The sequence below is a fragment of the Calypte anna genome, chromosome 2 (genome assembly GCF_003957555.1).
Source record: "Calypte anna isolate BGI_N300 chromosome 2, bCalAnn1_v1.p, whole genome shotgun sequence".
NCBI lineage: Eukaryota > Metazoa > Chordata > Aves > Apodiformes > Trochilidae > Calypte > Calypte anna.
The window spans coordinates 137,447,802-137,473,868 of record NC_044245.1 but is presented as its reverse complement, the minus strand read 5'-3'; the positions used below and the strand labels follow the sequence as shown (position 1 = coordinate 137,473,868).

General features: G+C 40.4%; 1 protein-coding gene across 3 annotated transcripts in view; it reads left to right on the top strand.

The window, feature by feature from the left end:
* Positions 1–26,067, top strand: part of SAMD12 (sterile alpha motif domain containing 12) — a 174,324-nt gene that overhangs the window by 48,845 nt on the left and 99,412 nt on the right. The gene's annotated exons all lie outside the window — the stretch shown is intronic.

Genomic DNA, 26,067 nt, shown 5'->3' with positions numbered 1-26,067 from the left:
ACTGATTTCTGTCCCAAATGTAGCTCAAGTACAGAGAACTGTTCTTTCTTGCAGTTTTTCTTTTATTGGATAGGTGGCTTCCCACTTGCACATAATTCCTTGTGTAGTCTAAAAAATATTTGTTTTGTCATGGTTTGTCCCCTAAATACCCACGAGACCTCCAAACCTTCAACACCTGGAGTCTTGTCTTAGAAGAATATATTAAAAAGCATAATTGTATTTTATTTTCCTATTTATTTTAGAAGTTGATACTGATTTTGTTGATCTGCTTGACTTGTTAACTCCTATTCAGTTTGCTGTAGTGGTATTTTAGCTGACCACTTTAAACTGACATCAGTTTCTCAGAGGAACTGGGTTAATATAAATACAGATGTCACTTGGGGGTTAAATAGCATTTTAACTTGTATCCCAGGCAGTAATTAATCTGTAAAAAGTTTAATATGGAACACTAATATGTTCTCTGAAGTTCTCTGAAGTGTAGAAAACTGGGAATTTGCATTCAGCCTTTTAATACTAAGCAAAGATTTGAGTTCCACATACAAATCTTAGGCTGCACAATAATGTGTTGTTAAGTAATGTGTGTTTCAGTCAGTGTCTGTTCTTACACTCGTGCTTGCAGTGTTTCAGATTTTCCATTGATTCCTGTTACTATTCTTTCCTTTCTGATAATATGTGAATGATTGCAACCATGGAAAATTAAACTAGCAATATTTGTTTACTATGTAGCCATGAATACAGATGCAGTTATATGTGAGAGGTGGTTTGTGTTGGTTTGGTAAGTGGTGAGTTTTAGTACATAACCATTGATCCCATTTCTGCTGAGGCATCATCTGTTGAAAGCTGTCCATAGGAATGTAGTCTGTGTCTCTACCCATAGGTACAGGGCTGACAGCATCCAGAGTGCTACCAGAAAAAAATTGAAGCTATTTTAATTTTTTTTTTCTATTACTGTTTTACTATGACATAGTGTCTTTCTAGAGTTAAAGCACTATGAGCTGAAGTGAAAAGGAAGAAAAAGTTGGGTTTTTTTCAACATAAGCATAGATGGAAACCTTGTAGTTTCATTGCAGATGTGCAGAACTTCAAACTTCATGGACCTCTATGAAAAAGAAGAATCAAGATCAATTGTTCTTACTTTATACTGAAGAGGTATAAAGAAAATAGTAGTATGAGTGTGAGAAATTAAGTCTGCAGGAAAAAAATCAACTTCAATTCAGTAACTACTAAAGAAAAGAGATGCGATTGGTTTTATAGATTTCTTTTAGAAGTATATGGTGATATTATGGGTGAAATCAATAACTTAGGAGGATATTTCCAGTTCTGTTGATCCATGTGACTCCAATTATTTGAAATCTAATAAGGGGATAGAACAGTGGATTTGTGGCTCAAAATATTAGAGCATGAAAGGAACACAGAAACTAACGTGATGATTAAGACAAAGTAGTACCTAATTCCAGATATGGCTATGGAAGAGTCAGTGATATGATTGTTGAAAATTTTGCAGGAATTAAAGAAACTTCACAGGTTTTTTCTGATATGGAAAAATATGATAGAAAAAAACTTGAAGAAAGTGACATGAAAGGGATATTTAAAGTTTATTTGAAGATAAAATATAAGGCATTGTCATAAGCTAGGAAAATAGCCTTGGACAAACATATCTATCAGTTAATCATAGGTGTTGAGAAGTGTGGCATTTTACTGGAGGCTATTAGTTGCTGATTACAGTTCATTTAGTTTGGGGCAAAAATGCAACCCAAAGCATCCTTTTCATGGTAGAGATTTTATACCTTTTTATTACTCCTGACATAGGAGCAGCAGGAAAAAAATGCTTAACTGGTGATTTGCCTGGTACTAATAAAGATGTTCTTACTAACATTGACAGGGGACGAAGTGTACTCCCATGAGATCTGCAGTTGGGGCAGTAGTCATAGACTCAAGAGCAGGGTTGCCATTTGTAGGGACCTAGGTACAGGGACCAAGCATAGGATGGAGAAATGTGTCAACAGGAACCTTTTGAAATTCAACAAGGGCAAATGCAAAGTTCTGCAGCTGGGGAGGCTGAGCCCCTGTTACCACACAACCTGGGGCTTGCTTGCTGGCTGGGCAGAGGCTTTGGTGAAGAAGTTCTGTGGTCTTGATAGTCAGGAAAATTAAATAAAGCAGTGTTGTGCCTTGGTAGCAAAGAAGGCTAACAGAATCATGGGCTGTATTAAAAGGACAGTAGCCAGCTGATCAAGGGTGATCATCATTCCCCTTTACTCTGCACTTTTTAGATTCCAGTTCTTGGTTATCCACTGTTGGTTATCAGGTGAGGACCACCGAGATGCTCAGGGCTAGAGCAGTTGCCCTGTGAGCAGGGGATTGTAGGAGCTGGGCTTGTTCAGTGTGGGGAGAAGGCAGCTAGCAGGGGTGGAATGGCAGAAATAGCAGCAGGCCCCCAGTGTGTAGAAGAATGTTATCAAAAAGTTGGAACCAGGCCCTTCACAGTGATGTAGGAGAGACAGCAGACAGGAGCTGAACTGAGGCGGAACAGAAGAGACTGCTTTGGCATTGGCCCAGCTTGTTCAGAGGTTGGACAGTCTCTGTCCTCGAAAGGTTTCAATCCCCAGCTCGAGAAACCTGATCTGAACTTGTATCTGACTGTGCTTTGTGCAAGAGGTTAGGCTGGAAATCTGCTGGGGTCCCATTCAACTGAATTCTTCTGTGGTCCTGTGAATTACTGAGTACCTCAGAACCAGGGAAATGCATTTTGCAGCCAGTTAGGGATAATTAAATATAGAAATATCTAATAAGAAATTGGAAGACCTTTTTTATACACTAAATCTTTGAGTTGATTTGGTTAGTTTACTAGCAACAGGTCAGAGGTAATTTTCTTGGTGTTGGAGTTAGAGTCAGAACTCTAAGAATTCTAGGGACTAATCCTGAGTGAGATCTAAGGCCACCTGATAGGAGTTAGCAGTGGTAGGAAAAATGAGACAATAAAAACGGAGGAACAAGGATAGTGCCTTGTACATTAAAAAGAGCAATTTAATGGTAGGACCATGTCACTAGAGGCTCTACAACTGGTGCTGGTGTTTACACCAGTGTGAGAGGACATAAAAAGTTGTTCTTACTCTCCAGGTTTTAACACTTATACCAGTGTAGTCCAGGGGGCAAACCTGAGAAATTGACCTTGGTTTCAGTGTGCATTTGTGGCTTTGAATTTGCTGGGCAGCAATACTTTTAAATGACTGGGGAGTTCTTGAGAGATGAATTATTCTTTGACAGTCTTATCCTGAACCATTTAAATAAACGAAAATTTTTGCAATGTTTTAGCATTAACAGAAGCAAGACAGGGCATAGGATGACTAAGGAATAACCATTTGGGGGAAAATGGTCCATTGACAAAGCAAGAAAGAAGATGGCTAAGTGACTACTTATTGATGTGTGATTTGTTGAAAGAAAGGAAAGAAGGAAAGAAACCCTGCTTCACCTCCTGTTTTTACACCATGTTCCCCAGTGTCCTAATGTATGTCTTCATAGCATTAAAACCTCATGCTCTGATCATTAAACAAACCTCATTCTGTCAAAGTAATACCCAAGTGGTACCTTGGTCCAAGTGAAGGAATTTGATAGGAGGTACTTGAAAGGACTTAAGCCTTTTTAAATTAAACTTTTACGGAGGAAAGGAACAGGACTCAAGAAAACTGCTTTTTCGTTTTAGAAGGGACCAGAACTTATGAATATTCATTAAGTAACAAACAGCACCTCAGAAAATGAGGTATGAACTGCTACTGAAAAACCTGCTGCAAGTAGCCTTAAAATCTGGCTAGTTCTAGAACCTCTAAAGAAGCTTGTATTAAATGGGCTATATTGAGGTACTTTCATGAAGTTCATATAAAATCTTCTTTGAATTGATGTATTCTTTCAGAGTTCGATAATATTTTTGCATATGTTAGGGTTTTATCATATCAGCTGAAATACCCAAGTTATTTAGCATGTTGGTGAATGGATGGTCTTGTGGTTTATATACTACACTGGAACTTGGAGAAATCTTGGCTTCTTTTCAGATTATTCTGATATTCTTAGGAGGCACACTGAATCCTCAGAGAGTAGGTTACTGTAGGTTACAGAGAAAGGGCTTGTTTTTCTTCTCAAAGGTGTTGCTGGATATATTTCTGACTTCCAGAACAGGTATTGTTTAATTATGGCCTTTATTTCACAGAACTCTTTTTTGTTCTGTAACCAAATCCAACCAAACCAATCCAGTGACTTGGAGATAAAATGGTGTTCAATAGAGCTCAGGAGCTCGGGGTTTCATTCCTACATCTGGGGCAGGAAAGGTGTCCAAAACCAGGTTATTCACCATGTTGTAACTTCCTGATTGTGTTCATTGTCCCTATATATGTTTTGGTGTCTGTACCACAGAGATAAAGATACCAGTGTTAAATGTGCTGTGATAAAAGATGTTGTTTGAGCCAGCTCAGTCTTTTTGTTACCAGATCTTTTTCACTGGGAGCAACTTCTCGCTTCTTCATTCTTTTCTTGGCAAGTAATTCCAATGTTGTTATCCTTCATTCTTCCATATTGATGAGTAACTTTTTGCCCCCAAGATACCTCTTGTGCCAATGACTCAGCACATCTACTGTGAAGCCTAATGCAAGAAGGAAAATGAGATCTTCTGTAAGGTGTCCTCAACAGGCGTTGATCCTTTCACATTCTTTTACTGTCTGTGTTACCTGACACCTGGCCCTCCAGAGTCTTCTCACAAATCCTACTGTCATTAAAGCGCAGAAGACTACACAAACTGGCATCTTTTCTTAGCTTATTTTATTAGACATTGTTTTATTGTACCTTATAAACCGGTCACCACCTACTCTCTAGGTTGTTATTGGTAGAGGGCTGTTTTTATGATCAGGTGTAGCTCTGGTACTGAGTGAAGGCCCTGGGTCTGGGCAAGCTGTTGTAGGAAGTGCTTTCACCTCCTTTAAAGAATTATTAACATTTTACTTACTGCATTTTTCTGTTTGGTCCAAATCTGTAGCAAGTTTTGAGCATTCCACAGCACTGCCATGTATCTCGGAAAGCATGTGGTTTATTCACAGAAAAAGAAAAGCTTTTAGAAGAAATAAAGACAACCTTAATTGTGTCTAAATGGAGGGCATTTCTGATAAAATTGGTTATGCTGTTTGTTTTGCATATGACAGCATTCTTCAGCATGACACATTTCTCCTCCCAAGCAGTGTTCCTCTGATAGTGGCGATGTAGAAGCATCTTCCATCTCCAGCCATCTCTGTGAAGCCCTTCCCTTCTCTGTGCTGCAAAGCTAAGCCAGGCTTGCCCACAGGTCTTTTTATGCCACTTCTTCATGCTCGTTCTGTGAGGTCTTAAGAGCAATGTTGGTTAGTGGGCTATCAGATCAATCATGACTATATTTATCTGTGATTTAAAAAATATAATAGAATCACTGCTTCACCATGGTGAGAGAACTTTTATTCTACCTGGATAAGGTCAGACTTATTTGCAGCCTACTTTATGGAGTTGTGATGGTTGTGTTTGAATATGTGAGGGACTGAAGAGCCTTCTCTGTTTCATACTTGGCTGCTCTCAAACTTTGAACATGTGGAGCACATCAAAGAGTGACAGGCTTTGGGATAAGGCTTCTGTTTCCATAATATGTGGCAACTGTTCTTTTTGCTTGGAAAATAATATCAGAAATATGTTAGTGTACCCTTGTGTTTATATAACATAGAATTGAAAGAAGTTGGATGAACTAAATAGTTGGAAAGTGACAATCTTTTTTTTCATTAATCAACCTTTATTACTAATAAAGAAAATTTTGCATGAAAGGAATCTTCTCTCATGTCTCAGCAATGGTGCTTGGGTCTGGCTTCTCAGTCAGATTATAGCTCATGCAATATATAGTGGCAAAACAGAAGGCAAAGCAGTAATGGCTCATGAGAGATCTTATATGACCAGGAAAGCTCATCTGCAGTTGAGAAGGGGACAGTGAGGCAATTGAACACTTCTTGGAAGTTTCAGTTTAGGTATTAACTTAGTTTATTATCTTCTGATAACTTTGCTTTTCTGTGAAAGATAATCTGTAGATTATTATGGCAGAAAGTCATCTCTTAATATGTTTTCGGAGTTTTGTTGTTTGTTTATTTGTGGTTTTTAAATCAGGAACAGGGGAACATTTTCTAACTCGCTGCCATGACAAATTCTTAATTGCTAAACCAACTTTCTGCCTGTGCATAGAACTAGGCCCTCCCTATATACATAAGAAGAAACTTGAGTCAATGAGTCACGGAGATCACTTCTGTATGCAGAGGAGCAGTAAGTGTCTAATGCCATTATTTGTTACATAAAATCCTCTGTGGAAGAAGTGATATTATCATATCTGCTCAATAGTAAAAGGAACTTGCTGAAGGGCAATTGAGGCGTTTTGGGCCTTGCTTGCTAGGGGCATATTAGTGTTACTGCTTGTATGTCTACTCAATTCAGAACGAACAGTTTCCACACTCCTCCATTATCAGCTGGGAGACCTGCTGTGCAAGTAGAGGATGAAAGGTTTACACTGTTTCCTGACTTACTGGGTATTTCTTAGGTTTGGTTTCTTTTTCTTGGTATGCTCTCTCCACTTAACTACCTGGGAAGATCTCTCATGGTTTCAATAAATAATTGCTCAACAGTATACTCAGAAGTGAATTACACTCTAGCTGCCTCTTTTTCTTTACTTTGTTGCTATATAAAGATTCAGTAAGAGCCATGGCAGTCAGATTTGCTCTAGCTTTTACCTGATACATAACACTGAAGGAAAATAATCTTTGAACTGCAAACTGTAATTCCTGTGCTTCAGCTTCACATTTGAAATTTTCTGTCAATTTACTTAGATAAATTCTGTGCCCTTAGGATTGTGAGTGTTTAGGTAACAGGAGAGAAAGGTTTATTGCTTTTAATTTGAAGCACTGTTTGCTTGGTCCTCAATGCTTACTCCCAAAGTGCTGTCATATGTTGGGAAATTAATGCTTCATAATTATATGCAAGAACAATTGGATTATTCTTTCCCTCCAACACAAGAGTGTGGGGTTTTTTAATTTTTAATTTAATCTTGCTCTATTTATTTTAGTCAACTTTTACTAACAAGAGACTGTATCATATTTTACCCTTCTCCTTGAAAAGAACTCAGTTGTATGGCCTTTGCAAGCCTGATCCACTGTATTCTCTTCAAAACAGTGATTCACATCAGTATACTGTAAAACTCACCCCCCAAACCTCTCACCGTGGCAGCCAGTTTCAAAATCCAATTTCTGTATCTCACTCAGAGGGGAGCTAAAATGTGAATTTGGGTAAGATACGGAAAACTGTGTCAAAAGTCTTAGTGAAGCCTATTTCAGGAATTTTCAAACCATATTGTAAAGCTTTGTGATGTTTCCTAGTTTGCTGATAAGGCTGTGCAGTGTGTCTGCAGGAAGAACTGAACACTGATTGTGATCCACTGACAGAGCCAAGAAGCTTAGGAGCTACTGTGTAGCCTTTGGGTGCTTATCCTATCAGTCTTAGGTGACTCAGGCATCCAACTGAAGTGGGATTCGGAAGACAGAGTATAAGAAAGTCAGTTCCTGAAGTAATCAGTGGAGGGTTGAGAGATGCCTCCAAACCAATTAAATTAGTGGACTTAATATAGCTAAGAGAAGATGTTATAAACGTTCACCCTGTTTCCTTTGTCCACCTTTTGTTTGTGACCCTTCACATGTTCTTGATGTAGCATGCTTTTTATCAACTATTTTTATTTCAGCTGCTTTACAGGGGTATCGATTACTTTATTAATAGCACTAACACTTTGCCAAATATTGAAGCTCTGACCTCTCATTTTATTTCTCAAGAAGTTCTTTTTCTACAGGTTTTTGGAACAATCACCAACTGTTAGTGATTACATTATTACTTTACCATGCTCCTTGATTGGTCACTAGGCTGTGTGAACCCCTTATCTAGAAGGTAGGCAAGGCAAAGCACTGTTCTTACTTGGACACCTCCAGGGAATAGCTTGAAGCTAGAGGATGTAGTACCATTGTTAACCCTGATGGCACTTCTTTATTTCCTTTTTAAAAATTGTTTATTTCCCTACTTGATTAATACCAGTGAACTACTTCAGTATGGGGCATAACAGGTTAGAGTCTTTTCACTCAAATGATGGGCTCTTTAGTTTAGAGCTGACCAGTCAGTATTTATGCCTTCCTATGAATTGTGCTGATTACAAGTACTGTGCCCTGACCAAAGTCTCATTAGACTGTAATTCTGTGGTGCTTTTTAAAAATTTCTGCTGCACTTGTTGAGTCTGGAACATATTTTTCTAATTGGGTTAAAGAGCTGGTTGGTTCTGTTGGGCTCTCATTCCCCACCAAGTCAGCCTTTCTTGCAGCACTCCAGAAGTTCTCATTTCCCTTCTGGTGGGAACTGGGATGGAAATAGGAGGTGTTGGGAGTGACTCCTTTCTGATTACCTGTGCTGTTTCCGGGAAGGAGCATTTGTCTTCTTTGCTGTGAAGACACGAAGTCACTTTTCTGGCTAAGTTGTATGTAACGAAAATTTCGATGAGGAAAACTGAGAGAGCCTTACAGTTCTTCACTTTGAAGAAATGAATTAATTTGCTGCTTAGTGGGTGTTTGTGCTGTCAGTGGGCAGCTAGAGCCGATTTCAGCTTGTTACTTGCCAGCATGTGCTATTCGTGATTCATGGGGATTTAGTCTTAGTGTAACTTTACAATTATTTGGCAGTGTTCCCTGGTCTAATAACACAGCAGACCTCATGGTGAACGGCATAAGGATAGCCTCCTGAAATATGAACCTGGAGGAAGCCATGGCCAGGAGTTTTGACTTCTGTTTTGTGACACAAACGAGCGGGTTCCGATTTAATCTCTAACCCGAGCGGTCTGCAGTTCATTGTGTTCCTTCTGCCACCTCCACCTCCGACTGCTCCTCATCGCTCCTCTCACTCTTCCCAGGCCCGGTGCCCTCTGCAATCCACGCTCCGGTCCCGCCGTCTCTGTATTTTTATGTGTGTGGCCAACAAGTCCACTCCTGCACCGATCTCTGACAAACGGAGTAACTCACAGCCTGATTTTTGCCCTCCTTCGTGGCTCCATGTTCTCAGCTGCCTTCTGCTGTCCATCCCCTGGACCCTTTGTCAGGTCTCACGACGTTGCCACCAAGATCTGGGCTCGCCCTCTGTGGGTGCCCGAGCCCCCAGCTCCCCCGCTGCTGCCGAGCACAGACAAACAGACAAACAGCCGTGTGCAGACAAACAGACAAACAGCCGAGTGCAGACAAACAGACAAACAAACAGCCGCCTGCATCCCCCGGACCTCCCCCGGTGTCCCTGGGCTGCCGTGCCGGAAGGGTCCGGAGTGCCTTGGGGAGGTGGCGGCTTCTCCCGCTTCCTCCGGCCGAGCCGGGGTGGGGCTGGGGGCTGAAGGGCTGAGAGGCTGAGGGCAGTGGGATGAGGGCTTGGGGGATGAGGGATCAAGGGTGGGGGCTGAGGAATGAGGGATGGGGGCTGAGGGCAGTGGGATGAGGGCTTGGGGGATGAGGGATCAAGGGTGGGGGCTGAGGGGTGGGGGATGAGGGATGGGGGCTGAGGGCAGTGGGATGAGGAGCTGGGGGATGAGGGCTGAGGGGCTGGGGCTGACAGGCGGTGCCGCCGGGCCGCGGGGGGGCGCTGTCTCACCGGCCAACCCGCCGGGCACTGCCGGGCGCCGCGGAGCTCCGGCGGGGGCCGCCGCGTCTCAGTCATGTGGGGGCATCGCGGCAGTGGAAACCCCACTCCACACCACCCCACCCGTGGGTCAGTGCGGGGGGTTTGGTCCCAACAAATACCTGTGTTTGTGTAATCGTGTGTACGGGCACGCTCGGGCGGGTGTGAAGCACGCCGGTCCTTACCCATAGCTTCCAGCCTCTTCTAATGAGCTTCTCCGTCTGATTTGTTCGTGTCCCTCTTAGAGAATGATTCGGGTTTGGGAAATCAGAGCCCAGGCAGCTGAGCCTTTTGCAGAAGGCAGAGACTGGAAGTAAAAGCGCTCCTCTCCTCCCTGCCTGTTCTGTATTGTAATAAAAATGAATTCTAAAGCTGAATCGCTCAAGTGCTCTGAGAGCTGGCCACTGAAAGTCAAGGTTTGCCAGGGAAATAGCCCTCAATAAAAGAGAAGGGCCTCCCAGTGTTCAGTGAAAGTTATTGTTTGATTTTATATAATTAATCGACAAGGCTGAAAGTCTGACAGGGCTCAGTACAGTGCACTCAATGTTGAGCTTTATCCATGTTACCATCGAACGTAGGAGGTCTCTAATACTCATCTCTTTTAGCAAAGATACAAGGATCCACCTTGTGCATTTTCAGTGGAAGGAGCTCTTGGAACAAAAAAAAAAAAAAAAAAAGCTGGATTTTGTCCAAATTCTTCCTGCATTCAGGGATTGATTTTCACCTAACAAGGATCTGCACACCCTGTGAAGTGTTTTTCTAATTCCTCAGATCCTAGTGGTGATCAGCACTTACCTGATGTGGGAGACAGCTTTCTGTTCTGGGTGCAGCCAGAAGAAATTCCTGCTACTCAAAATGAGAATCCCCTGTAAGAAACCTGTGCCTTGTCATTGTTTTAATCTGTGAACAGAAACCTACATTTACAGATGTTAGCCTAGACACACAAAGAAGTGGGAACTTAATAAGGCATTTTGGTCTGAAACGTGGGACGTGCAGACTAATCCATGAACCTTCATAGCAACGTGCACTCAAGGCATGAATCCTTAAAAAAAAGCAAAAACAAAAAACCCACAACAAAATAAATCATCCCTCCTCGTTCATTGACCTTACAGAGCCCTTGTGTACTTATCAAATGCAAACCCTGTTATACAGCAATCAACATTAAGTGGTTAACCTCAGGTAAAACTTGGGGGACTCCTTTTCTAATAGCTTATTAACTACAGCTACTATCTAACATAATCCAATATGTTAATGCATATATTTGAGGGCAGTGCTGCTGCTGCTGAAAATCAGCTGCTCTGTTCTTACTGCTGCTATTCCAGTCTGCTGCCAATTTCAGTCTTTCAGGACTACATTGCTGTTTATTTACAGCAGAAGCTAGGTTAAAGAATGAAAAAAAAACAAAACACAAATTAAAACATAAAATAAAACAAAAATTTTGAGCTATGCCTTTAGAAGTCTTCAGAAGCTCAAAAGCCAGGGACCTGTCAGGCTGTATAGACCTCACCCTGTTCCCCAGTATCTTTCCTTGAAGCGCAGTGGAATTCCTGCCCACCAGATTGGTAAGAGAAGCCTTTTCCACAGACAGAATTCCACAGACAAAAATGTTGCTTCTTAATCACTGGGTAAAGAATCCAAATGCTCTCCCAAGGCTTTGTTATGTTTTGTGAAATGCTGAACAATGATACCCTTGAGGAAATGTGTATCTCCTGTCAGCGTGCCCTGCGTTTCAGACAAGCTGTCAATGTAATCCCAGTCCTGCCAACTGTCCTGGCAGGACACCTGCATTGCACAGGGCCTGGTGACATTGTGCTGTGATCACAGGGAGGTCTTTGACAGAACTGTCTGATTCCCCCAAATATACTCCTGGGTATAAACATCAGTTGCTTTCTCTGCAGGTTCTATTGGGTGTAGTGCAGTGCAGAATTGAAATTACTTAACCGTTTCCAAGTCAAAATTACCAAATCCTGGAGTTACTTAGCTTGGAAAGATCCTTTTGAGATCGCCTAGTCCAACCCCCCTGTTCAGGCAGGGTCAGCTGGAACAGATTGTCCAGTTGGGTTTTGAATATCACAACAGATATTCCAGGTTTTCTGTGACTATCATTTTGAATGTACACTTTTTAATGTTTGTTTTGTATAGGTTATGTAGATTTTATCTTGCAGTACATGTTCTTGATCTAAATATAACAGCTCAGAAACGGAAGATGGATTAATAAGGTTAATCTAAAAACTGTGCCAAATGTGGAATAATCCCAAATGGCCAAAAGGAAATGGTTGTTACATGTTCTAATTTTTTTTGTTGCTCTTGTTAAGTATAAACACTGTCTGGAGAAATGCCAGGAATGTGACAGTCTGTTATGAGCATATCAAATCTATGAAGTACTGCAATTCAATCTGCTGTCAAGTGCTAGTTAAATTGCAGTGCTAAAATGCTTGTGTCCATTGGTTTATGGATGTTATATTCATGTAGATAAAGCTTGTCAAATATTGGCTTATCAAAACCAAACAAAAGACAGTTTGGTTGTGATGAATGTCACCTGTAGCCTTTATTCTAAGATAATCTGCTTCTGAATTTGCCATTCACAGATGTGTACAGTCCTTTTTTATGTCACACTAAGCCATATTCAGACCCACATAATTCTGACTCATTCTAAGTCAATTTTATGGAGAAAGCTTCTTTCTGTTCAAATATGATGTTCTGAGATTTTTTTCTTTTTATTTCACTCAATACAAGGAGCTACAGACCTGTTAGCCTCTTGCCAATTCTGCCAAAATAATAGTACAGTTAATTTGAGTTTCTGTCAACAAAGAATTGCATTGTATAGTTCATACTAGTCAGCTTGATGTTCAGCCTGTCAGACTAACATAGTGCTTTTTTTTTTTTTCCTCCCCACTGGCAAAGGTACAAGGTTAGTAGTTAATATCTACCACATGGCATATAATATGATTTTTGACCCCCAAGGCTACAGCTTAGGGTCATGTGACAATGCAGCACATTCTTTTTAATTCTGTATTCTGCATGCTAGAATCAGTCTGGTTCATTGAGAATTGCCCATAACAGGAGGGGGACTCCAGTGAAAAGGATCTTTATTTGTGTTCCCTGTTTAGCTGGTTGTGCAGCAGCGTTCACATTTTCGGTGTTGGTTGCTAAGTTGATGTGGTAGCAATTAGCAGGATGGGTTAATGATACAAGGGTGGTATAAATAATCTATCTAGATGGTCCTGATAAAATTTGTCTTGTAGCCAAATGTAGTGCAACATATGAGAAATCCCTTCACCCTGCAGCTATGGTCTCTTTCCCCCTGGAATGCAGGCTGTCAAAGGAGAAAATTAATTGGGAGTTTTTGTAGGTGGCCACATTACATGTACTCTAAATGCAAAGCTAATGGGACTTATGTAATCTCTGGTTATAAAAGTTGTATCAAATAGCAAGGAGCATTGTAAGGTAGACAGGTCAGGTCACTTAAGTCAGATTCTAACACACTGTGTCCAGTTGTGATGGTTCAGTTCTAAGAATATCATAGAAGTAGATGGAAGGGGGAGCCCTACCTTTTCCCAAGCCTGGAAGATGAGCCGTGTGTTGTCATGCTACAGGAGAGGAAGCTGCTGAAAGGAGGGTTGATAGATGACTTGATAACTGGGTATAGGGACTTAGCAGGACAACAGCATGTGTTCAAAAGCTGAAATTGGAAGCTTGAGTGATTCAGAAATCAGAAAAGGAATTCTGGCTTTGCAGGTCATTGAGCAGTGGAAGTGCTTACTAGGAAAAAAGGGTAGACACTGACAGAATCGAGTTTTTGAAAGGAAAGGTGAGTTGAAAAATACATGGTAAGCATGGGTACATGCAGTCCCCAGGCTGCATGGTCCCTGTGGCCCTTTAACAGAAATATCTGCAGTCCCTCAATTCCAGTATGCTCTACAACCTTGTGTGAATTGGGGTAGTTGGTGATTTGAATTTGTGGGTTTGTTTTTCTACTTTTTCTACTTTTCTGAAGAGGCCTTCAGAAGCAAAGGTCCCTGGGAAGTTCAAACAAGCCCTCAACTTGGTACCCCACATAGTAGGAGAAACTAATTAGCAAAACTGCAGGCAAAATAATCTGCCAGTTACCCACCTGTTCTTCCTGTGGTTTACAAGTCATGTTTCCTGATTGTTCACTCAGTATGTCAGAGTAGGACTAGGGTAAAACTTTAGATCTAAGGGCAGTTTATCTTTTGTGTTCCCACTTAGAGCTGGATGTGAGCAGTCCTGCATGCTGCTAGATATGCCCCTGTTGTAAACATCACATTTGGAATGAGTACTTAGGAAACTACATGGTAAAAACAGTAATTTATGTGTGTAATGTGTATTTCCCCTACAGCTCTCGTAGGGTTTGAATCTATTATATTTCCCGTGTTTGACCAGACAGCGTTAGTCTGGTTTCATGCAATATAGAAAGGCTAACTAGATTTTAAAGTCCTTCTCTGTCTTCTTTTAGAATTCCCCTCTGACTTGAATTTTGCAAGTGTGCTTAATATGATATACACAAAGATGACGTCTCTGAAGTTTCTTATGAGTCCAGTAGGATGCTGAAACATGCTCACATACCTGCCATTCCTTTAATTCTCTTCTTAGGTATCATTTCTGTGCAAGCTTCCCCACATACCAACAGTTTTCCCTGTCTATTTACACATTCTTTCTAGATCAGATAAAGAATTGTTGCTGAATCTGTGTGTGATGCTCTCTTGCTGGGACAGATACCAGAACCTACAGCCTGCTAGGAGACTCTTGCTGTAACAGCTGTTGCCTGGCAATTGCTGTAAAAAGAACTGCAGGCTAGCTAACTAATTCTTACATCATGCTATGCATCTCCTTACATTTGCAACATCAGAACTGTCAGAAAAATGATAATGAAGAATAACTATTTGAAGACAATTTATTCTGTAGGCATAAAAATTCAAGTATTTTTTCTTTTCCAATTCAGAAATGTGTGGCCATCAACTGATGCAGCCTGGAACAGATCAAAAGAAATGTTTTAACCATGGAACTATCTTTGGCCTCCATACGCTCCATAAAGTAATGCCATAAGGATTCCTGGTACAGTGCTGTGTTTCTGTAATGGGACTTGGAGCTGCAAAGTGCAGACATCAAATCAGTCTAAAGGAAAGCAGGGTTCACACTGGCTGTGTTTGTCCCATTTCTAGGCAAGAGCATCTTCTACTTGTGCAAGAGCTATTGCATTCTTTTTTTTATTTTCTGTGCTTGTGGCTTCTTTGGGTTTAAATAGATTACCTAATCTTAGGGTTTGGGATCTTGCAAAAACTCTTGAGGGGATTCAGATTCTGAAGTTCAGGTGTTGTGTAGTGTCCATTCAGAAAAGTAACTTAGGGACTGAAGGCTTTCAGATTAGTGCCTGAATTTTGTTTAACAAAAGCAGAAACAGTTACCTACTCAAGTTGAAAGAATACATTGGCCATGGAATGCTACCAGACTTTTTTTTCCTGGACCTTTAATATTGCTTTCATAATTTTTGGTCTTCACTGGTTCAGAATGACACAGCTCTGCCTGAGCACAGTTTTCAGGCTAGATGAAGAATCACATGGAATATTTTTGAGCAGTGTTCTCTCTGGCCCATGACTGAGGTGGAGCCTTGTGAGTGAATGGTTTGTGATACTGCACTGGAGGAAAACACATTTCAGTTCATATGCACCCTCAAACTGCACCTTAAATTCACAGTGTCAGACTGCGTTGATTCCCACACTGCTCATCAGCAGAGCTGCATCAAGTGGAGCTGTCCCTGAGTTCTCATGGTGGTTACAGATGTGGCTGATGGTTTCTAATCTTCTACAGGGACCAGTCACTGGAGGACAATGAGCCTTCTGTAGAGGCTATTGATGGATGTCCATTCAAAAGACTGCAGATTCAGGTTCAGTTTTGGTCACATCTGACTGTGATCTTTGCATAATTTTCTTGTCCTAGTCCTGTTTTAAAACTTTTCAGTTTTTTGGTCCTTCTGTTGAACAGTCTTCTTTTCTAGTAATGGAAACCTTTAGGAGTACAGGAGGGATGCTTTTCTTCTGATTGTCTCTGGATCCACAAAGGCTCTAGCTGGTTTGGATGACTCTGTTCAGCCCCCTCAGCCTGGGGCTTGGTCATGCACAGGCTCTTGAAATAACTTTTTGAGTGCCTCTGTTGAGTAAATGCACTTTGAAATTCTTTAGATGTTCTAACATGAACTAATTCAGGTTAATCTTCACAAAGATAGCATGCTGGCACGATGGCTTACTCTCAAGTTATGCTTTCTAACTAGAATCTATGGGGGTTTTTTGTCTTCCTCCCTATAGTTACTTAATTCTTTTAACTGAACTGCAAGTATTTTTCTGGTCTTGCATTGAAACCCATTGAAATTTTGGCAACAGCTATTAAGCCTACCAAAAAATCAGTCTGATGCAAAATAACTGACATGGAAATTTTCAGCTTCAGTGGTTGTGGTTCAGTAGCACTTGATGATTATGAAAGGTGTCAAGCAGCTATAATCATAGTCATCAACACCTGTGCTGTATGTGTTTACCAAAACATGTATTTGGTCTCCTTTTTTAGGAATATATGCAATACCTAATTGTTGCAAGTGTTTCTATCACCTGCATAGCACATTTCTCTGTGTAGAGGGCAATGTCTGTTTAGAGGGGCTGCTGCTATTCTGTAAATCACGAGTATACTTTTATGGAAGCTTTAATTTTCTTTTTTTATTGCTTTATTTAAAAATGAGTTCTTCAAACAAGAATTACAGTATCATTCCCTGTATTAGGAGATAATTATTACTAAGTTTAATTTCTTACAACTAATATGTTGTGTATACATTTTCTATATGTTGCAGTAATTTTCATGGATTCTCTCTCAAACCTCAGTGCGCATGGTGTTCAAATATATTCTATATGCATCTTTAAAGTGGTGAAATAGCTGTAATTATGAGTATGCTCCATCAGGCTATTAGTCCAAAAGTAGTGCTTAGGGAGGAGTGTGAGTACAGGACAAGCATATTTCCTCTCAATACCCTTCTGCCCTCCAGCAGTTTGTTGTTCACAGTCTGTCACAAGGCAGGATAGGTCATGAGTTTAAGCAGTCACTATATTAACACAGACCCAAAGTATCTGTGGACGTATGTATGGCTAAAGCACAAAGAAAAGAGTGCATATGCAACATGAAAGCTGAAATGGCCTGATTTCTGTGACCAGAACAAGAAAGCTTTAATACTGGCTTCCACATGCTCAGTGATGGTGTTTTGTTTAACATTTTAAGGTACAAGGGAGTAATACAGATATTTAAAAATCCCCACAAAGCACACAAAAACCCTACCAGGCTGATGGAGTAGAAAACTCTGTGCCTTGAGTTTGTAGTCATTATTGATAATTAATTAATATTTTAGTTGAAAAATTGATTCTCTGGGTTATTTGATGGCACAAATACTTTTACATCCAGAAAATTTAACTTAAATAAGCTCAAAGTGTGTCCACATGAACCTGTTTCAGTTTTCATTCATGGTCCAGGCTTGTGGTATTTGAGATAGTTCTGTCAACACTGATGGAAGTCTGCTTTGGAAAACTTGCAGTGTTCACTTCCAAATCCCTGCTGTTGCAGTACACTTCTGACCTTCAGAGACACCACTTCTGAAGAACTCACAGAGCCTTTTTATTTTGTTGAATCTGAGGAATGATGCCTGGCTTTCATTCCCCTGACAGTGTTTGTTTATACCAGGTATGCCTCAGGACTGACCCTTTGTTTGTTTTTCCCCTTTATCAAAGAGATAGTTGTCAGTAAAATAACAATTACAGTGTCTGAACATTTATTACTTGTTTTGGAATGCCAGATGTCAGAATGCAACTTGCAGGAAAAGATGGAAACATCCTATTTTCTGAGCAACAGTAGTCCTGAAAATTTAAGGTGAAGTAGAATCTGTTTTTTTACATCTCACTTGAGTGAATCCTTCAGTGGTAAGCAAGTATTTGCATACTCTTTATGTAAGCAAGCTGTAGCTAAACAGCATCCACTAAATCTTGTACAGTCTATTGCTGACTTGCAAAAATTGCTGGGAACTGTTACACCAATATGATCATCCATCTGGCAGAAAAAAATGATGTAAACTGCAGTGCATTTAACACTTTTGTGTGGCAAAAGCTCTGATATGCTGGATCCATTCTGCACCTCAGTGAATTACCCAAAGTGAAAGAATAGTATAAACAATCTTAGTCTGAAATACTCCCCTTGTACAAACCTGCAGTTAGGACTGGTAGCAAGAAACTGTGGGAAGCATTATCTTTTGATAGTGTCTCCCAAAAATATAGAGTAATGATTAAATGGTTTTCACAAAGAAATTCAGGACTTGCTAATTCTAGACTGATACATGTTTTGGTTTTGTTTTTGACTTTTTAAATATGCAGCTTGGGTTTTTTTCCAATTATCAATGGTTTTCTCTGAGTGCAGAAAAGTGAGGTTGCCAAATTTGACCTTGGACCACAATCATATCTGAAATATTGAACTTCCTTTGCTTTATGTAAGCCACAGTGACCAGTCATGTAATTGTCCTCTGTAGAAGGTCATTGAAAAGCACTGGAACTGTTTGCAACTGCAGGGGCCTAACAAGGACAATAAATTGGTTCTGCTCAACTTCAGAGTGTTATGCACTAACATGTTTTGTATCTTTGAGCTTGGTTGTCACCTGGCTGTCAAACCACATTGGAAGTGGGTTGGATTTGCCTTCAACAAACTAGCTGTGGATATCTTTGTGTCCCCTTGTAATTCCTGGAAGCCTACTAAATTTTCTAAGTAGTTCCATATAAATCATACATCCAGTAAAGAGGTGGACTAGTTTGTGGACCAAAGTGTCCTCTTCTGCTCCAGGGGCATCCAGGTGGGATTTAATCTCTACTTCTAAATATTAGTGTGTGGCTGTTACCATCCAGTGCTATTGTAGTTAGTGGGGATATCACAAATCTTTGTCCCAGTTAGTTTCCAGTCATGCCTTGGGCAACTGTATTGTGGTCATGTACTGGAAATGCTCAGTGCAAGTGACCCTGCAGAGGGAACTTTGACTTTGCCAGCTATCAGGCAGCAGCTTCACAGAGGTATAAAAGCAGGTGTCAGGCAGGTTCCAAGTAAGGGGACAACCAAGGTGCTCTCCAGTGCCTTTGTGAAATGGAAAAGCTCTGGTCACAATATGTTGTATTGACTGTTGCCTCTCAACAATATGATGAGAAGTGTGATGCTGTGACTTTAGAAACTTCTGCCTGTTTTACTTGATGTGCTGAATTGCTTTCAAAGATTGTGGCAGGATGAATGTTGTAACTGGTATCCAAACCCAGGTGCTGCTAACCCATACTACCAGGTGCAGTCATGGAAGTCTTTAATGTGTCCAAGTTAGAACAAAAGAAGAAATCAGGACCATAGATTTCTACCTTGACTGATCATGTTTTCAGTTCCTGTAAGTATTTGAGACAATGTAGAAATAGAATTTAATGGAAGGAGAAATAATGTACTCACTGCCTTCCTGCCACACCACTGCTGGACTAAATGGGGTTTAGAGAGGATGGAAAATCTTTATTCTTCTTTTAAGGTGATAAGAAAGCTCAGGAAAAAATTATGCTTATTCATCTTCACACTTGTGTGTGTTTTTACTAGAATGCAAAAAAAAAAATAAAATAAAGAATTAAAAATAACTATTACCTGACTGGAAGATTTTTAAGGCAACAGAGAAAACTTGTGTGCTTTATTTTCATGTAGTATCAGTGTGAGAAGATAGAAACTTTGCTGGTAGAGAAGCAATTTAGTCTCCTGAAGCAAGTACTGTTCAAGCTCTGCAAAGCCTTATGACTCTACAATGAAAATGCTTTAATATGAACAGCTTTCTTTTTGGTATACAACTGAGTTTTTATTATTAAAGATAATAAATAATATCATGACATTACATAGCATTTGTCATTTGGTGGCTTTATAGTCCTCTCTTTCTGTTTTGAAACACTATTTCCATAACATCCAGGCAGACCTTATAGCAAATTCAGAACAAGTACTATGTGACAATAACTTTGTAATAAGCAGCTTATTAAAATTGAAGATATAAAATATGAATGAGACTGTGAATGCCCCAGTTATCAGTAACAATTTGCATCAGTTCACACGCAAATAAGTAGCTGTATAATGTGCAGTATTTTACTTTAGCACACCAGCAAAATTTCTTACCTGAGAACATGGACTTCCCAGACTGCACCTGGGTATGCAGAGAGTCTCAGTCTCTCCCCCACCCCTCTCTCTGTCTTTCTCTCTCTCTCTCTCATAGATTACTTGCTTTGTAGAGGCTGTTTCATGTAACTGAGATTATCTGATACTCCACATTGAAGTGCAGGTCTCTGTTGCTTTCAGAAAACTCTTGATTGCATTGCAGAAGTCAGTCATAGCAAGAAACATTTCCACGTTAAGAGCCTGGTTAGCTTGTGCTGATCTGTCCTTCAGCTCTCTAAAAGCCATTTCCCCCAATCATTCTGGGACTTCTTCAGGAAGAGCTGAATTGATTCTCTTCTCTAGCCAAGTGTTTAGTGAAAGGTTTTGCAATCTTTGGGAGTGCATTGAAGAGCTGGCAATTCCAAAATGCTGCGAGTCAGGAGTCATGTCAGGAGATGGTCCTCTGTAGATGCAAATGCTTTTCTTGTCAGCATGTGTGTGGGTGTAAGATTTCTAAAATCCTGGCGTTGGGGTTCTTTCTAACCTCTATCATCACCTCTCCAGGTAAACCTTTACAGTATGATGCAGATGTCTGAGGAAACTCTTTTCTCCCATATGGGGTGCTTTAAAGCCCAATGAAAGTATCCACAGTGAATCTCAAAATTTAGGCTGGGAGATGGCAGTAAGAATGTTTGTTACTACAGCTACAGAACATTCAGGAACCCTAACAGTACACACCATTAGTAACTGTCCTCATATTGACCACACCTGTAACAGCAGAACAGTTTTCTTGATATCTGTGCATGCTTCTTTTATAGCAGTTCCACAACAGCTCTGCTACAGCCCAGCCACTCTGCAGCAGCAGCAGGAGGCTCTTGGCTAGCAAGATCCAGGTGCTTTCTGGTACAGGTGAGGTTACTTTACAGAAGTGTTCAATCTGCAAAGTTACAGGAAGGGAATTTACTTTCATCCCATAATATTATCCCAAGTCTGGAATTATTATCTTATCCTATTAATTTCTGTGGTTGGGTAGAGACCAAAACATGCTGACTACCTTTAGAAATACCAAATTTTTGTCAGTTTGCCTCTCTTTCTCATATTTAAGCTGTTTCTGTGGAGTCTGACTAATGATACTGGCAGGTGGGAGGAGACCAGTATTTGTTAGCATTTTTTCTATATGACCTGACAGAGCTTCAGAAGCAGTACTGGCTTAGAGGTCAGGATTGCAGAACACATTAGCAGTGTGCCCAAGAAATGCAAGTGAACTGACACAGGCTTACCCTACAATTCTAATTCATGGTTCCTGTGAATCAGGCAGAATATATGTGTAAAAATCCTTGACAGCTCTTTTGGTTTATGCAATGTGATATGCATCATGTTGCCCTTCAGAAGCAATCCAAAACTGGACTTGAGATTACTGCTTTTGGGGCTCTTTTTTGCATGCTGTCTCTTACGGGACTGCACAGAAACAGCATTCCTTGAATAAATGCATTGTTGCTTTCCTTAAAAACAGTATCCAATCGTTTACACCTATTCTCTGTCCCTCCTTGTTGCTAGAGTTTGGAAATGTGGAATTAAAAGAATTAAAAGAAAGCTGAGACAGGACTGAAAACAGCAGAGTCCTTCAAATGCCTAGGAGTAAAAATTAAATTTAAGTAAAATTTCCATAGTAATTAAAAATATGCCCAAACTTATATTCACTGTTGCTTTTTGTCATTTCCACTATTGAGAACTACTACCTGTTTAAAACAGGTAAGAAGCAGCAGAGAAAATCCTCTCCAATTGCTGTGAATTGTGCCAGTAGACAAGTAGAATTTGCAAGGGAGGAAATAATTTTGCCTTTCCTGAGGGAAAAAAATCTCTGCTTTCTGAGAAACCAGCTTATGCTTTTACTTTTCAGGAAGAGATAATGACTCTAAGCCCTCTTTTTTTTAAGATTAAACAGGCCTGCATGTAGCAGATGTACTGTGTTAGTAGAGCTTGTTGGGTTTTGCCAATAGAACTTGTGGCTCTGTAATGTTTCCGTGTTGTTGTCAGTGATGTTTCCTCAAACATCTGTTGTCACTGAGGCTGGCTCATGGCTATGCTTCTAAGGGCTTTTACTTTTCAGGACAGGATGCCTGTGTTCATACCCCCTATGGAGAACAGCCCCCAATTTTCTTTTGTTTTTGAACCATACCTGGGAGTTTCGGGGAGGGTATTAAGTGTCCCAGTCCAGAATCAATCCAGGAACTGTTGGGGTGACTTGATGGTAGCAACAATTGAATTCCAGTGCCTGAACAGTAGTGCCACAGGTCAATTTACTGGAATGGACAGCAGTATGGAATGAACATTCTTGAAACTAGCCACAGCCATGTTTTCAGACTCTGTCATTTCAGGTGAACTTCACCAGGATGCAAAACTCCATGTTTTACATGCTCAGTAGCCCTCATCCTTCTGCCTTTCTAACCTTGGTAGTCATAGCATCTCCTTTAGAGAAATCCAGTGTCTGGATGCTCCTAGTGAGTGATCCTGCTGGTGCTGTACACTAGTAACAAACAATTTTGAGGGTAGTTCAGGTTGCTAGGTGTCTTGCCACTCATCTTCTTAGTTTACATCTGAGACACCTGCAGAAAATTACTCGTCCCAGTGGGAAGAAAACAGAAGAACACTGGTGAGGAAAACAAGATACAACATGTATCCCAAAGAGGACTCAAAAGAGAACATTACAGAAGATAAGTTAATTGGGCAAGGAGTATTTACAGATCAAGATATTTGCTTCAGAATTTTAATTATACACTGGAAGATGAAGTAAATAATCTCATCGTATTTGTTGTTGCTTTTAGGGTTTGTATTGCTGCTCTTCAAATCTGCTAGGTGAATATTGTTAATTGCTGAAGCTTCACAGGACATGCGCCTACAACCCGGGAAAGTGTGTTAAGCCTAAATGTTCATTTATTATCTAGAAACAAGAAAGTGTGTTTCACGCACTACCAAAACTTTGTTTGAAACCTACCTTAAAATGTTTTGGATTTTGTATTGAAGACTGAGTGCAAGCTGTTGAATGGAGATAAAGATAAACAAATTAGTACTTGACTAAGGATTAACTTTGTGTTAATACTCAGAAAATGTTCTCTAGACTCTTGTGTCTGAGGAAAGTTTTGCTGGGATGAAAATGCTGTATTTCTTTTCTTTGTTCTCTGGATGTAAAGCAACAGAAAAATGATTTTGTGCACACGATTTTCTCTAAGCTCCAATATGTGTGGGTGCATTTTTGTTAAACCTGTCAGAATAGTCACTTGTTGCAACAGGAAACGATCTGGCCTTAGACTTAGCTGGTGTGTCACTGGTATCTAATGTATATTCTGTATGTAAAAGCACTGTGCTTAAACTGTGTGTCATTTGGTCTTCTTAGAGAGTTAGTCTTCAGTGTTAACATCAGAAATTTCTAGAATTATTGTTTTCAGTCTTCATCCTCTTTATATATTGTTATATGCAAATTGTGGATAGGGTTTATAATAGATTTGGTAGCCACAGTTGTTGCTTTTCTTGAATCTGATTTTGTTGGTTAATTTGTGTTTGTTCAACTCAGTGGCTCTTTAACAAAAAGACTTAAAGTTGATAATGTCATGTGTTCATGACATCCAGACCAGTCCCTTCTGTGGCTGCTGAAAAAGCCTGGAGGGGCATGAACATCTTCTTTCATTTTTTTGTTTTAGCCATGAATTTACCTTGGTGTCTGGAGTTGCTTCTTTATGCATACCCAAAGTGTCCCGAAAGGGACAGTGATGGAAAATCAGCTCCCCACTGTGGTTACAGCCTCCTACCCTAGGTGAGGTGACTGCTTCTCTCCATCCATCATTTTGGGAGTCTTTGATACAAAACAGGTGGCCTGAGCTGCTTGTATGTCATAGGATTCATCATGTATAATTTCAGCACCTTTCCTGGCATGCAGAGAAGGGAGAGGTGAGTGACCCCACCACTGGGATGCTCCTCCAAGGGCTGAAGTGGGTTCTCCGTATCTGGTCTTGGAACCAATATTTGTGCCTTTGCATCTTGTATACAGGTTCCTGGCTGTGTTGCTGCAAGGTCAGTGCAGCCTTTCTTAATGGCCCAAGGGGTCCCTGGCTTGCAGGAGGAGCTGGGCTTTGTCATGTTCACCTGGGAGTCTGGAGATGAGGTTTCTCCCTCTTTTGGGGAGAGCTGCTTTTTTCCTAGCTAAAATAATTATTTTTATAAGGAAAGTCACACAACATTTTCCTGTCTTTCCGCTCTTTGTAGGGAAAATGAGCTTTTATTTTAGCTTGGGAGAGTGAGACCCAAAGCCAGAGCAGGAATCCGTTCTGCATGTTCCTTTTGAACTGCAATGCCTGGCTGCACTCCCTGGTAAGGTGCTTGTACATTATTATTATTGTTGTTGTTGTTGTTGATTGTTATTATTATTGTTGTTGTTAAGGTGCCTGTACATTATTATTATTGTTACTGTTGTTGCTTCTACATGCATGGCTGGATATCTTAGTGAGTCAAATGCATGGGGTACAGGAGGCAGAATTTCACTAGATGGAATCAGAATTCTGTTATAGAACCAGTTGCTTACAAAATATGTATAGAAAGTTATTGTTTATGTATCTGTTTTATTTCTCATCCAAAATGATTGTGGTCCCACGGTCTTCTGTAGGTCGAATGGAAGTATTAAAAAGGAGGAACAGACCAGCCATGTAAAATCCATATGTCCAGGTTCTCCTCACAGCTACAGCAATAAAGGCTGTGAGAAATGCAAAGGAGCTCTGCAAAACTTGTACTACTGCATCAGCAGTGTAGCAACAGAATAGTGTCTGCATCTGTAAGACTGTACATATAATTGAGAAGAGGTGACTCACAATAGGAAAATTATCTTCGCCTAGGTTATAAAATGGGCAGCAAAACCTGTAAGTTAAGAGCACATCAAAGGTGATGTGTGCATCCTGACAGATGCTAGGCTTCTGGTTAAAAACCCCAAAGAGAAGTGGTGGAGCAAAAAGTGCATCAGGAGAGATGTGGCTGATTCTTCCTGTTAGGAATGTTGAAGCAGGGCTTAACCTAGGAGAATGCTTCTTTTAATTTTCTGTTTTTATTAACATGAATAATTGGCATTATTAATATTAACAGAAAAGCTTTTTCAATTTCACTTTTTATTTAAAAAAGTATGGTAAAATTGGGACAGGCATCACTGAAAGCTGCTTGGACTTTACGATGAGGAGCAGGAGGGAACCAGGGATACAGATTGGGAAATGTAAGACTGTGTGTCCCTCAGCATTAGAATAAGAAGGCTTATTTTAGTATTTAATGAAATCTTATTTTTGCTGTTTTTATTCTAAAAAAGCAATGATTGGAAAAATTTATTAGAAAATGTAAGTTCTCAAATTCTGATATGCTAGAATGCTGTGATGGCCCACAGAGCTTTTGTAATCATAGAATCATAGAATCATAGAATCGGCTGGGTTGGAAGGGACCTCAGAGATCATCGAGTCCAACCCTTGAACCACCGTTGCGGTTGCTAGACCATGGCACTGAGTACCACATCCAGTCTTTTTTTAAATATCTCCAGGGACGGAGAATCCACCACTTCCCTGGGCAGCCCATTCCAATGACGGATCACTCTTTCCGTAAAGAAATTCTTTCTAATATCTAACCTAAACTTCCCCTGGCACAACTTAAGTCCATGCCCTCTTGTCTTGTTGAAAGTTGTTTGGTAAAAGAGCCCAACCCCCACCTGGCTACAGCCTCCTTTCAGGTAGTTGTAGAGAGCGATGAGGTCTCCCCTGAGCCGCCTCTTCTTTAGGCTGAACAACCCCAGTTCTCTCAGCCTCTCCTCGTAGGGTCTATGCTCGAGTCCCTTCACCAGCCTGGTTGCCCTCCTTTGGACCTGCTCCAGAACCTCGATATCCTTCCTGAACTGGGGGAAATGCAATACAGTAATGCAATACAGTAAGCTGTCTGGTCACATTACATAGGTCCTTCTTGCTTCCCACAAGTTTGGCATTCAAAGAAACTCAAAAAATGAATTAAACATGTTCCAAATACTGTTTCTTTATGTTGTTTTTTGCCTGAGAACTGTGTAGTGTTTAGAATAATCACAAAGAAGATAGAGCTTTCCTCAGCACCACAGAGTAAGTGAGGCAGTCT